Below are 13,512 nucleotides of genomic sequence, written 5' to 3' on the forward strand. Positions count from 1 at the left end.
GTGTGTCATGTGGTGTGTTGGGGATTACCGTCTGATGAAGTCTTTCAACGCGATGGATTATAGTGCGTCACGGGGGGATTATAGTGCGTTATGGGGATTTATAGTGCATTATGGTGGATTTTTAGTGCGTTATGGTAGATTTTAGTGCGTTATGGGGGATTGTAGTGCGTTATGGGGGATTTTTAGTGCGTTATGGGGGATTTTTAGTGCGTTATGGGGGGACTGTAGTGCGTCATGGTGAATTTTTAGCGCATTATGGTGGATTTTTAGTGCGTTATGGAGGATTATAGTGCGTCATTGTGGATTTTTAGTGCGTTATGGTGGATTTTTAGTGCGTTATGGAGGATTATAGTGCATCATGGGGGATTTATAGAGCGTTATGGTGGATTTGTAGTGCGTTATGGGGATTGGAATGCGTCATGGGAAAACACAGTGCGTCGTGGTAGACTAGTAATGATGGTATTCAATTAAAATTTACATTGCGATCGTATCTACTGAAATATCAGTTCAAAATTTCTGTCTTAATTTACCCTAAAACTTGTTACCTATAAACAAGAAAACAGTTTAGTTTCAGAATTTCGCTCCGCCCGGTGATTGGCTGTTACAGTTGAGTATAACTCTTGTCGTGGACCAATTAGAGGGGGTCGCTGTTCTTAAGAGATACACTGTGATTGGCTGTTAAAGCATCCTGTCAGGGCTACAGAGAACAGCGAGTATTGTTGTCTGTGATACTGGCTAAGCTATGGGGGAGTGTCATTGTTGTGGCAACATCATCAGTGCCTATTGTCGTCCGTGATGCAACATGATTTGTTATGATTGAGAATAGAAACTAACACACAGCCAATCAGAAGTGAATATCCAGTGACTCATCGTGATTGGCTGTGGGGGGACATTATAAATCTTACTATGAATCAATGAGCAGCGGCGGCTATCGTTTTCAGACAAGCGGTGCGTGGCTGGCAAACAGGACCCGTGGTGTGTGTGTGTGTTCAGGGTCTATCAAGCGGACTTAATTCACCCGTCACACACGAGTTTAATACAATATTCGTGAGGTATTAGAAGCCAGGTGACGCTGAACTACACCTGTACATCACGGAGAGTAACACAAACATCAAGGTAACGAGTCGCTCATTAACAACCAACTCTAAAATTGTGTTGATTTTTATCGGCTAAAAGTGTAAAGGATTACGGAGGTCGGTAATAGACAGTCTACAAAGGAGGGAGGGAGGGAGGGGTGAGTCTAGTGGAGGGAGGGAGGAGGGAGGTGAGTCTAGTGGAGGAGGAGGAGGGTGAGTCTAGTGGGGAGGAGGAGGGTGGGAGGGAGGAGGAGGTGAGTCTAGAGGGGGGGAGGGTGGAGGGAGGAGGAGGGGGAGGTGGAGTGAGTCTAGGGGAGGGAGGAGGGGTGAGTCTAGAGGGAGGAGAGGAGGGAGGGAAGGGAGGGTGAGTCTAGTGGAGGGAGGGAGGGAGGTGGAGTCTGAGTGAGTCTAGGGAGGGAGGGAGGGAGGGGTGAGTCTAGTGGAGGTGAGTCTAGTGGAGGGAGGGAGCTGAGTGAGAGGAAGCAGTACGTTCTCTTTAATTTAACACACACACACACACACACACACACACACACACACACACACACACACACACACACACACACACACGCACACGCACGCACGCACGCACACACACGCACACACACACACACACACACACACAATATACAATATACATGTACATTTACCTGAACATATACACAATGTATATATAATCAGATAAATAAATAACTTACATATTCGTTCCTTATTCATTCTCCCTCACCCACTATTACCTCCCCCGTACCTCAATTCCTCCTCCTTCTCCTCCTCCTCCTCTCACTCACTCACTAACACTAAACAAACACAAGAAGAGTGTTGACACCTTGAGCCATTTTATACACGACAATTTAATCGTGTTGTTCGTGTCCAGAGTCGTGTTGTAACAAGACTTCCCTATTTTTTTTCCACGGTAGATTGTATTCAATTTGTCGTAGAAACCACGCTAAGGGCTCGCTAAAACTGTACTAAATTACAGCGTGTCAGGGAGTGCTAATTTACCTCCAAAAAATATGGTAATTGTCCTCACACACACACACACACACACACACACACACACACACACACACACACACACACACGTACACACACGTACACCAATTATGAGTCGTGCCTTCTAGAGAATATGAAATTGGCTGGCTGTTCATTGGTTGAGGACAAAGGCTTCACGGGTATCTTTACCCAATAGACGTCCAGTACCAGGTTAATATTATGAAAACTCCGCCCATTTCGTGACATCCACTAATTTTGTTTGGCGATGACGCAATGACTGGCGCCAAGAGCTGAATAACTTGTCACACATTACATACATACATACATACATACATACATAAGGTTGCAGGTGAGAAGAGCGTCTTGTTTACCCCAGACTGGCGGGTCGCGGCTGTGAAGGGTCTGGGTTGTGTGTACAGCCGAGTCTCCGGTAAAAGTCTTCCCGTAATATTGTGTTTATTTAGAGACATTTTCACGAGGTTTCCAATCAGTATCTCTCTCTCTCTCTCTCTCTCTCTCTCTCTCTCTCAAGATGTGAGCAGAACGTGATCACAGCTTCACACAGGGAAGACCAACACACAGGTGGTGATCTTGTACTGAGTGTAAGGCGCACCTGATGCTCATGTTAAAAGTCACAAACATCAGAGAGTAAACATTATCTTTCTTCTGTTTGTCTGTTTCTCTCCTTCGTTTTTCTACGTTTTTCTTTTTTGTCTCGATTTTCTCCCTTTTTATAGCTTGTAAGTTTTGTGATTCAATCAGAGAAAGAAAGAGAGAAAGAAAGAGAGAGAAAGTGAGAAAAATAGCCTGGAAAAGAGAGAGGAAGTGAATGAGAGTAAAAGAGAGAGATACCAGGAGAGAAAATTATAGAAAGTGCGAGATAATGAGAGAATAAGAGAGAGAGAGAGAGAGAGAGAGAGAGAGAGAGAGAGAGAGAGAGAGAGAGAGAGAGAGAGAGAGAGAGAGAGAGAGAGAGAGAGAGAGAACAACCACTCAACCATTACCAAGAAAATACCATAACCAGGGAACTACTTTGTAATGGGAACAAAATCGGGTCGGATCTACCATTTCCAAATTGGATTTTTATCTGGATGAAAACAATTCTCTCGTTCCCACTTTCGGGTTGTTTGCCTCATGCATTTCCATATATGAATTTGGAAAAGATGAGTTGATGGAAAAAAAACTGGAGAAAAAATATAAAAAAAAACGTGAAATATTATGAATTTGTTTTTTATTTAACCCCCAAAAATATTTAATGGTAATATAAATTAATTCTTTATCTCCCCTTTCGTTGTATTTCGTTGTTGTTCAGTTGTTGTATTTAGTAATTTAAGTATCACTTTGTTGTATGATTTTGTGTTTCGTGTTATATAGTAATTGTCTGATTGAGTATTACTGTATTTTATATAGTAATTAATTATATACTGTATACAAACCGCAGAAAGAAACAGGAAACAGAACTCACAGTCCACAGAAGCAGCGGAAAGTTCTTGATAGCAACAGACAAATTAAAACAAAAAAAGTCTTTGAAATTTAGTGTTGAAACCCGAGTTAATTCTTGAGTCTTTTTTAACAAAGGGAATGATACAGACAGACAGCCACACCGACAGAACACACAACAAGCAGGCAGACAGACAGACAGGAAGAGAAAAAGTATTGCAGACATAGAAAGACGCAGAGAAAAAAGAGAGGAAGAGAGGCAACCAGACAAATTAGGATAAAATAACGATAGAAAGATAGAGATTAAAGAAGACAGAGGCAAAGAAAAAGAACCAGAGGGAAAGATAAACTAAAAGAAATAGGCTGAGAGAAACTATGACACAATGAGAGAGAGAATAATAGAATAAAAGCAGAGAGAGAGAGAGAGAGAGAGAGAGAGAGAGAGAGAGAGAGAGAGAGAGAGAGAGAGAGAGAGAGAGAGAGAGAGAGAGAGAGAGAGAGAGAGAGAGAGAGAGAGAGAGAGAGAGAGAGAGAGAGAGAGAGAGAGACCTAACACCAAAATATTACCAATCACACAAACACAAATAATAATTAATCATTTTTCCTTATTGATCTCTTTCTCTTTTTTTCATTCCATCCCATTTCTCCTTCTCTGTCCTTCCCCACCTCTCTATTATGCACCAATATTTCCCTCACCACCCCCCTCTACCCAAACTCCTCCCCTCCCCCCCCACCTCTACCCAAACTCCTCCCTCACCCCCCCCCATCCCACAACTGCTCCCTCATCCACCGATACCCGCCTCGAGTAAGCCAGAATATCCGAAAATTGGTTATCCGACCCGACCGACATATGGCGGTAGCGAAGGTCGGATTAGCCTTGTTGTGTATAATGAAGAGCAGTAGTTGTGTCGCCTCCTCCTCCTCCTTCTACTACTCCTTCTAATACCTCTTTGCTTCTGGTTATTGTTTTGTATGTATGTATGTATGTATGTATGTATGTATGTATGTATGTATGTAGGCCTATGTATGTATGTATGAAAATAACAAAAGATTTTCATCCATCTAAACTTAACAGACATAGACAAATTGTAAATCCATTCTCGTTTCATATTAAAATAATCCAGAAATGCCATAGACTCAAAAATAAGAAATGAACAAAATATAATAAACAAAAAATTATAAAGATTGTAATGAAAACAGTATCTGGGGATGATAATAGTCAGAGCATCAAAAAATAAGGAATTGGATCCTTCAATTAGTCGAGCAAGTGACATTCGATCCCATTATACCCCGCCACAAACCTCTTCCACTAATGATTGCCTCAGGTGCAGCAGCCAGGACAAGGACTTCTATCGCTTATTACCGATCATCATTCAGGATAATTTGGCTTTAATTACACACAACATAAATCATTATTGTTGTTCGTTGTTGTTTCGCTTTATTTTTATTTTTTATTCTAAGAAACAAACTTCGTCGTCTGAATATAATGATGGATGGTGGAGGAGGAATAATGATGGATGGTGGAGGAGGAATAATGATGGATGGTGGAGGAGGAATAATGATGGATGGTGGAGGAGGAATAATGATGGATGGTGGAGGAGGAATAATGATGGATGGAGGAGGAATAATGATGGATGGTGGAGGAGGAATAATGATGGATGGTGGAGGAGGAATAATGATGGATGGTGGAGGAGGAATAATGATGGATGGTGGAGGAGGAATAATGATGGATGGTCAAGGAGGAATGATGTCTTTGTCTTGTCATTATACGTTTTGGGAAGTGATTATTTCCTTTTTCGTGATTATTGTTGCACACAAATGACTCGCCAATTATATAATGACGGTGATTTGTCCCCACTCATAATGTAATCGTGTGGTTCTGTTGATTATATTTTCGATATAATAATAATAACAATAACAATAACAATAACAATAACAATAATAATAATAATAATAATAATAATAATAATAATAATAATAATAATAATAATAATAATAACACCATAGAGAAAATCCACATAACATTACACAAACATACATTACTTTATAAAATAACTCACTTAAGATACAATAACACTCATCATCATCATCATTATACACAATAGCCCTTAAAAGCGGCAGGCATCCGACACTCACTACATGGATGGAAATTTACACAGCAGCGTTCCTGTAACTCCACACAAGTAATTTGTATCAACGCTGAGTTTAGATTTGTCGAGTAACAGGGATTATGCATCGCCAAATTATGCTGCCTGTATTAACACTATCACAGGAGGTGGCGGAATTATTCATGATACTGAGGCCATTTGCATATCGCTCGACGCAATGGGTTGATCAGTACACAAAATGACACGACAAGTCAGAGCTGGCAAGTGTGTCAGAGCCGCCCAGCTGTCCGTGTGTGTCTGTGATATGATGAATCTCTTTTTGATGTGATTTGTCTCTCTCGGTCTGCCTTGGATGATGATGATGATGATGATAATGATGGTGACTACTGTTATCATTAAGCCTCCAGTTAAGCGTTTTAGCCCTTGACTTGAGAGAGAGAGAGAGAGAGAGAGAGAGAGAGAGAGAGAGAGAGAGAGAGAGTGTAAAGACTTTAATTCCTTCCACGTAGAGTTATATGACAGTGTTAAGTTTAGGCTTGTGAATGACCCTAGTTTCATCCTATCACGAGTAATGAGATAATGTAATAAATATAACTTTGCCCAAAAAATTGTAATTCCACTCCACTGAAGTTACACAATAAAGGTCAGAATTAATAAAAATCTATCTATCTATATATATCTATCTATCTGTCTGTCTGTCTAATTCCCGTCCTGTGAAGAAGTATGTCAATAATGCTTCAAGTAATCAACCTTTCAATACCAATAGACTGAAATGACATTAATTTACTCCAACGAGAAGCACTTATTCACAATACAATACTCACACACTTCACACAATCATACTTGCCACTTAATAAAGCTCTTAAAACACTTGATTTCGTCCAGGGAAGAGTATTATAATAACGCTCAGACTTGGACATATTATACCCCAGAGTGAAGTAATAGTCCACCTCGGATATATTATCATACTCAAGATGTTAATGTCTCTTAGTATAATCGTTAGTGACTTAATGAGGACGAGAGAGGTGGGGGGAGTGGGGGTGCAGGGGTTGATGAGGAGGGAGAGAGTGTATGAGTGTGACCCGAGTGTAGAGAATACGAACCATAGGTATAAGAGAAAAGAACAATAAACCTGAATAAGTAGGAGAAAATTAAAGAAAACTAAAGAAACGAGAGAAAGAAAAGCTAAATTAAGAGCAGTGGAGCCAGAGGAGAGAATGAATAAAGAAGGAAGGAAGGAAGGAATGAAGGAAGGACGGAAGGAAGGAAGGAAGGAATGAAGGAAGGAAGGAAGGAATGAAGGAAGGACGGAAGGAAGGAAGGAAGGACTCTACATGGTGGAAAATCTACATGAAGGACCCGATTTATAACCTTTCTCATAACATAATCACATCATGTTATGCATTACTCAAAAACTACGTAATGGTTGGTCAGATATGAATGTCTGGCAGATTTAGCCGTAATTATAAGAATTCCTAAATCATACAATAAAATACATCCATCAGTCAGGTCGAGAAAGGCAGGCATTGTGAGTGACTAAACGAAGCCCAAAATGGTTTCATCAGCACTACACATGGCCGAGAGGTGGACACAGCTACATTATTGAGTAGTTAGATGGTCATCCTGTAGCGTATGTGGTTCGGGCATATCGGAAAGAAAAAACTCCCTCGAGCGATTAATCAGTGTCAGTCAGTCAGTTAGTACAAACTAAACCGAATAACATGGCCAAAAAGCTCACCCAAATATTACACAGAGGTATGTATACATTTGATTGTATTTAGTCTACCCAATAACATAACTTAACCTAACCTAACCAAACCAAACCAAACCAAACCAAACCAAACCGAACCGAACCGAACCGAACCGAACCGAACCGAACCGAACCGAACCGAACCTAACCTAACCTAACCTAAGCAAATTGATGGATATTATTTTTTCTCACAGAAGGAACGAACACAACTCACAGGAACTCCATTGACCAAATCTTAGTCACCCACGACGTCTCACATCTTGCTAATCTTACATAAAACGTGACATAGACAATGTATGTGCCACACCTCTGTATGTATTCCGCAGGGGTATAATTGCCTCCGTGGTGCAGGTGTTAATACTTCTCATTACATAAACACTGAGAATCCTACACCAGGGTCCAGGATCAGCCAGCCAGCCAACACAACTTTGCTGAAATCCTCTGTGGTAGTTGCAGCTTCCTAGCCTCTGTGTTTATGGTAACTACTGCAATAGCAATGATGATAATAACGAGAACAACGAAAATGATGACAATGATAACGTTAGGTGTAATGATAATAGTAACAACAACAACGGTAATAATAATAATAATAATAATAATAATAATAATAATAATAATAATAATAATAATAATAATAATAATAACAATAATAAAAAATATCAAATAATTACTTCAATAGCTTTCTTTAATTTAGCTTTCTATCACAATTCAGAATTAGAAATGAACATAGACCCGTTGCAACATTTAATGATTACAAGCAAGTATTCCTAAAAGAACATCACCTGCTAACACTCGGTTCTTTCAGGTGTCTAATGAATCTCTGGAGAAGAAACAGAGGCGAAGTTTGTAAGACGTGTTAATAGCGTTTCTTAACGGTAAATAATGCCATCTTCTCATTTTCTTCTTAAGAAGGAAGTGACTCACGATGGACTCAGTTCTTGTTTAAAGTTGATGGGGGAACTATTATGCTTGATCTTGCTTTGGACAGTATACTTAAAACACACACACACACACACACACACACACACACACACACACACATAATACACTAACACACACATCCAGGACAATCTCTCACTTTGAGTGTATCTGTCAGTACAGTATGTCTGCCTCATTTTCTCTTCTCTCCTCGTTTATAGCTGGTTTTCTACATTTGTTGGTACTCTCTCTCTCTCTCTCTCTCTCTCTCTCTCTCTCCTAACCTTATACAGAACAGAATTTTTAACTAACTCAAAAGTTCTATCAAAATTGGTCTTCAAAAATGCCACAATACTCAAACACCTAAACTGACAATATTCAATCTAACGAAATAATGAACATCTTAAATACACGATTGTTTACTTTCTTATTCACGAACATCATTTATTTTGTACCTTGGCTGAACAATGAACACAACATTGAACCATTTGTTGTTCCCCGTGGACAGTTCAGATCGATGTTGGTATTCTGGTTTGCATTTTCTTTTTCCTTTGTTCGCTGAAAAATATTGAGTTAGAACTATGATATTGGAGTCACTGATGTTCGAGAGGGTTTATGGTATATTTCCGCTTCTCTAATTCTTCATGTACAACAGTTCACTTGATGATTTTGGATTGTATTGTTGTTGAGTTTTGGATGGTTGTGAAATAGTTGCTATATGATGTTGTGGTCAATCAATTTGTGTGCAGATGATAGGGTCAAGAGATGTAGTGGCCTAAGATTTTGTTGACCAAGGAATTTTATGGCCAAATGATGTTGTTCTTGATCAATTCTGTGACCGATTGATATTGTAGCCAAGCAATTTTGTTTTTGTAATCTATTGATTTTCTCACCAAAATTGATATCTGGTTAATTAGACAATATTCCTTAACTCATTACATACTGTTGTTGAAAATAATATCCATGGTCTAGTAGTACGACCTCAGCAAAGTTTCTTCAATACTTTTTTTGTCTTTTCCATAAATCTTACGCCAAATTACGCAAAAAAAAAGAACTCACTCTTTAAAAAATCTTAATACCACAATCACCTCTTCTTTACTCTTTCTCTCCTCTCCTTGCCACTTATAAAATGTCTTTTCAATACACATTTTCCAACAGCATTGGGTTACTGAACGAGTCTGTGAGCCAATCGGAAACCTACTGGGGAATAATTTTGAGGTGAAGAAAGTAGAAAGTGTTTAGCTTCGGTGTAATCTTGGGCTGTGTGTGTGTGCGTGTGTGTGTGTGTGTGTTCTTTGTTCGAGTCCTCAAATGTTCTAAACCTTCCTCTACAACTACCTCAATTGTGATAAACTACAAAACCATTCCCAAAATAACACAGGCTATACAGTATACTTCTTCATTATCACAAACACCACATTTACCCCCACCGGCTTATGCTTAAACACGCTGCAGTGACAACAAGGTTAGGGCATTAACGCCATAATTCTGTCAACACATAGAAGTTATTGAACATGTCGGTGTAAATCTCGCTTGGATTTAGACTCGGGTAAAAAATATTCGCTGTTGTCTCTCTCGAGTTTAATAGGTTTTGTATCCATTTGTTATTTATTTCTCTCGGTGGAGTGTTGATAGGTTAGTTAATGGGTTCATACTGCTCTCTCTCTCTCTCTCTCTCTCTCTCTCTCTCTCTCTCTCTCTCTCTCTCGTGCCAACTTTACACCAAGACACTATCCATTTAAGGATTACCAGTCGATGAAACTGGCTAAACTTTATCCTGTGTTATTTGCAGTGGCTTTGGCTTACGTGTACAAAACGACCTCACTATATTACATCAACACAGATAATAGCACACCATATGGCGAAACATCTGACTTAGTAAACAAATTTGGCTTTAATTCCCTTCCAGTACAAACCCAACCATCTAATCTTTCGTGGTGAATGAGCAAGTTGTATACTTTCTTTCAACAAATCTCGAGTAAGAGATTTTTGGGTAATACTCTAGACCACGTGAACATTCCTAGTTTGTTGTGGTTGAAGACTCCTCCTCCTCCTCCTCCTCTCGGGTAAAAGTCTATTGGGTAGTACTCTGGCTATTGGGTCATACTCTAAACCACGTGAACATTCCTAGTTTGTTGTGGTTAGCCCCCGCCTCCTCACATTCGCCTGAAATAGCAGAAGCAACGGCTGGTTAATTGAGAGTAAACCCAGCAACTTATTGTCCTCTTTTGTTATAAACTTCTGGATGAGACTCCACACAAAGAGAGTTTCCGGCGGGTAAGAGGCTTCAGTGTAGCGCGAGATTGCTAATTCACTGGTGCTGTGGTGTGTCTTTGAGGTGATGTTCACAGAAGTGCTGTGGTGTCTTTCTGTGATAATATTACCGAAACGCTGCAGTGGTTGTTTGACTTGAAGCTTCTTAAATGACGGAACGCTTCTTTGAATTAATGTTTCTGCCCCAGACGATATACATACAAGTTTGACGATCCCTACTTGGTGACTTCACTGCTCATAAAACGCTGAACAGAAACTGAACATAATTTCCTGGTGCAACATAATAAAGACTTCCCCATTGCAGTTTACAATATCGAGGTCAGGGGAAAGTGCATCGCAGAATAAGAGAAAGTTCAATAACAGTTAGAGTCTTGCTAGCTGGGATAGGATACCAAAACACACACACACACACACACACACACACACGTATGGGTACATACAGAAAGACAATGATGATATTAATGATATTTTGCGAAATATCTACAACCTCAAATAATGCTATTATAATTTGTATACTTGTGACGAGGTGTGATAAATTACTAGTCAACATTTCAACTCCGTACGATGATTCATAGAAAATATTTACCCCTTTCGATGTCTTCAAACCCATTCACACTTGTTCATTATACATTACTTCGATATCAACATATTTGTTTTTAATCAGAGGTAATAAAATATATAGGAACATATACATATGTAATTAAAACCTAATAACAAAATTACCCTTGGAAAATATTCACTAAAAAGCCATAAATTAAAAAACAAAAACTTGATTCACGTATTTTGAACATTTTTACAATCAAGTTCCACCGTACACAACATGCCTCTCGCCTCCTCCTCCCAGGATATCTTCAGTCATCATAACATAACATCCTGGGCATCCACACAAGGCATTCATCTTTTTCCAAAGTTACTTACATGACACTTCCCAGAAAGGCAATAGGCGAGAGAGCATTGAACGATCGCCTTCCAGTTCTTATTCTAGGAAACACACACACACACACACACACACACACACACACACACACACACACACACACACACACACACCTTGTTGTTGTCAGATGCTCCCCGAGGCCAACCTCACGTGAACGAGAATCCTGTACACAAAAGGTGTTCGATGTCAGTGAGGTGTGTGTGTGTGTGTGTGTGTGTGTGTGTGTTATAAATCTCTCTCTCTCTCTCTCTCTCTCTCTCTCTCTCTCTCTCTCTCACACACACACACACATTCCTCTGCCCTCCCTCCACAACAATGGCATCCCTCCTTACTCCCTCTTCGACTCACTCCACCATTGTGCCCGAGAGGTTGCAATATCTTCCCTCCATCGCGTTCACGAATTCATTTCCACATGGTTTTCTCGACTCCTATTGTTCTGTCTATGTCTGTCTGTCTCACTGTGTCTCTTATGTCTCTGTATCTGTCTTTGTCTGTCTCTTTAACTCTTACCTCTCCCTCCTCCTTCTCTCCTTGTCACTCCCTGTTTCTCTCTGCCTGTCTATTTGGTCTCTCTCTTTGTCACTCTGTCTGTCTGTCTCTCTTACCTCGCCGTCCACCCTGCGCCGGTCAACTCGTTTTCCAGTTAACTTGTCATTTTTGTTTTACCATTCATTCTCCTCGTTCTTCTTCTCCCATTTTTTTGTCATTTCCTGTTTCCTATTCATTCTTTTCACCTTATTCAAAACATCTCTCTCGTTTATCTTGGGTTAAATACGACTTATTTTTATATATTTACGTGTTTTTCTTCATCTTTATTATATATTTCATTTTAGTTCCATTTGTGTCATTTCCGGCTTTGTTTGTGTCATTTCCGGCTTTTTTCTGTTCAACACGGCTCTCTGGGTAAAGCTTGTCAATTTCCACTATGTTTGTTTTTTATCGAATATTTCCCTTCCTTGGGGTTTACTATTCCATTTCCACTCGATTTTCTTCATCATTACTGGGTTTATCTCTTTCTCTACCACTTCCTGTGTTTATTGTTATTTCCTTAGTCTGGCTTGCTAGTGTGAGGTTCCTAAGGGCTGTTCCGGGGATTTAATGCGATGTAAACAAAGTGATGCCACATCTCACAAAACACACCAGATACTATACCGGTTATAATTGCACCCGACTGTACATAGAGAAATTAAATGATATAAAGAGAGTGAAAGAGTTAATGTTAAAAATAAAGTGACAGGAAAGAAAAGAGTTAAAGTGGGAAAGAACAAAGAGAGAGAGAGAGAGAGAGAGAGAGAGAGAGAGAGAGAGAGAGAGAGAGAGAGAGAGAGAGAGAGAGAGAGAGAGAGAGAGAGAGAGAGAGAGAGAGAGAGAGAGACTAATGCGTACCTAGGTACTCAAAGAATCTAGATATACACACAGGAATACAGACTAACGAGCAGGAAGATCAAGAGACTCGAGACATACAGACACACAAACTGACATACACACACAAAGTCAGACAATATACACACAAATAGACGTGCATGCAAGCTGACATATACAAGCGAAGCAGGACGATTTATACACACATGCAGACATGCATGCAAGCAGAATAATAACAAGGAGGACTGGATATGCACACAAAAGCAGATATATGTATGCAAGCAGAGTAATAAAGGGGAGACGGGAATTTAACACACACACACAAATATATATATATATATATATATATATATATATATATATATATATATATATATATATATATATATATATATATATATATATATATATATATATATATATATAACACACGGACATATACGAAGCCAATTAAAACGTATATAGATATTTGTTTCTTTAAATATCGAAATAAACACTGAATGAGAAAGGTTTAGACAAGTAAAGTGATTGATCTTGACGGACAGGTGCATGAAAACTTTCCTGATAGACTGACAGGTAACCTTTCATTAAGGCTCAGACAACATTTTTTTCGTCAAATAAGTTTTACAACATGTCAACACAAAGGTATAATCT

Source organism: Homarus americanus, unplaced genomic scaffold (genome assembly GCF_018991925.1).
Source record: "Homarus americanus isolate GMGI-L3 unplaced genomic scaffold, GMGI_Hamer_2.0 scaffold8425, whole genome shotgun sequence".
Classification (NCBI taxonomy): domain Eukaryota; kingdom Metazoa; phylum Arthropoda; class Malacostraca; order Decapoda; family Nephropidae; genus Homarus; species Homarus americanus.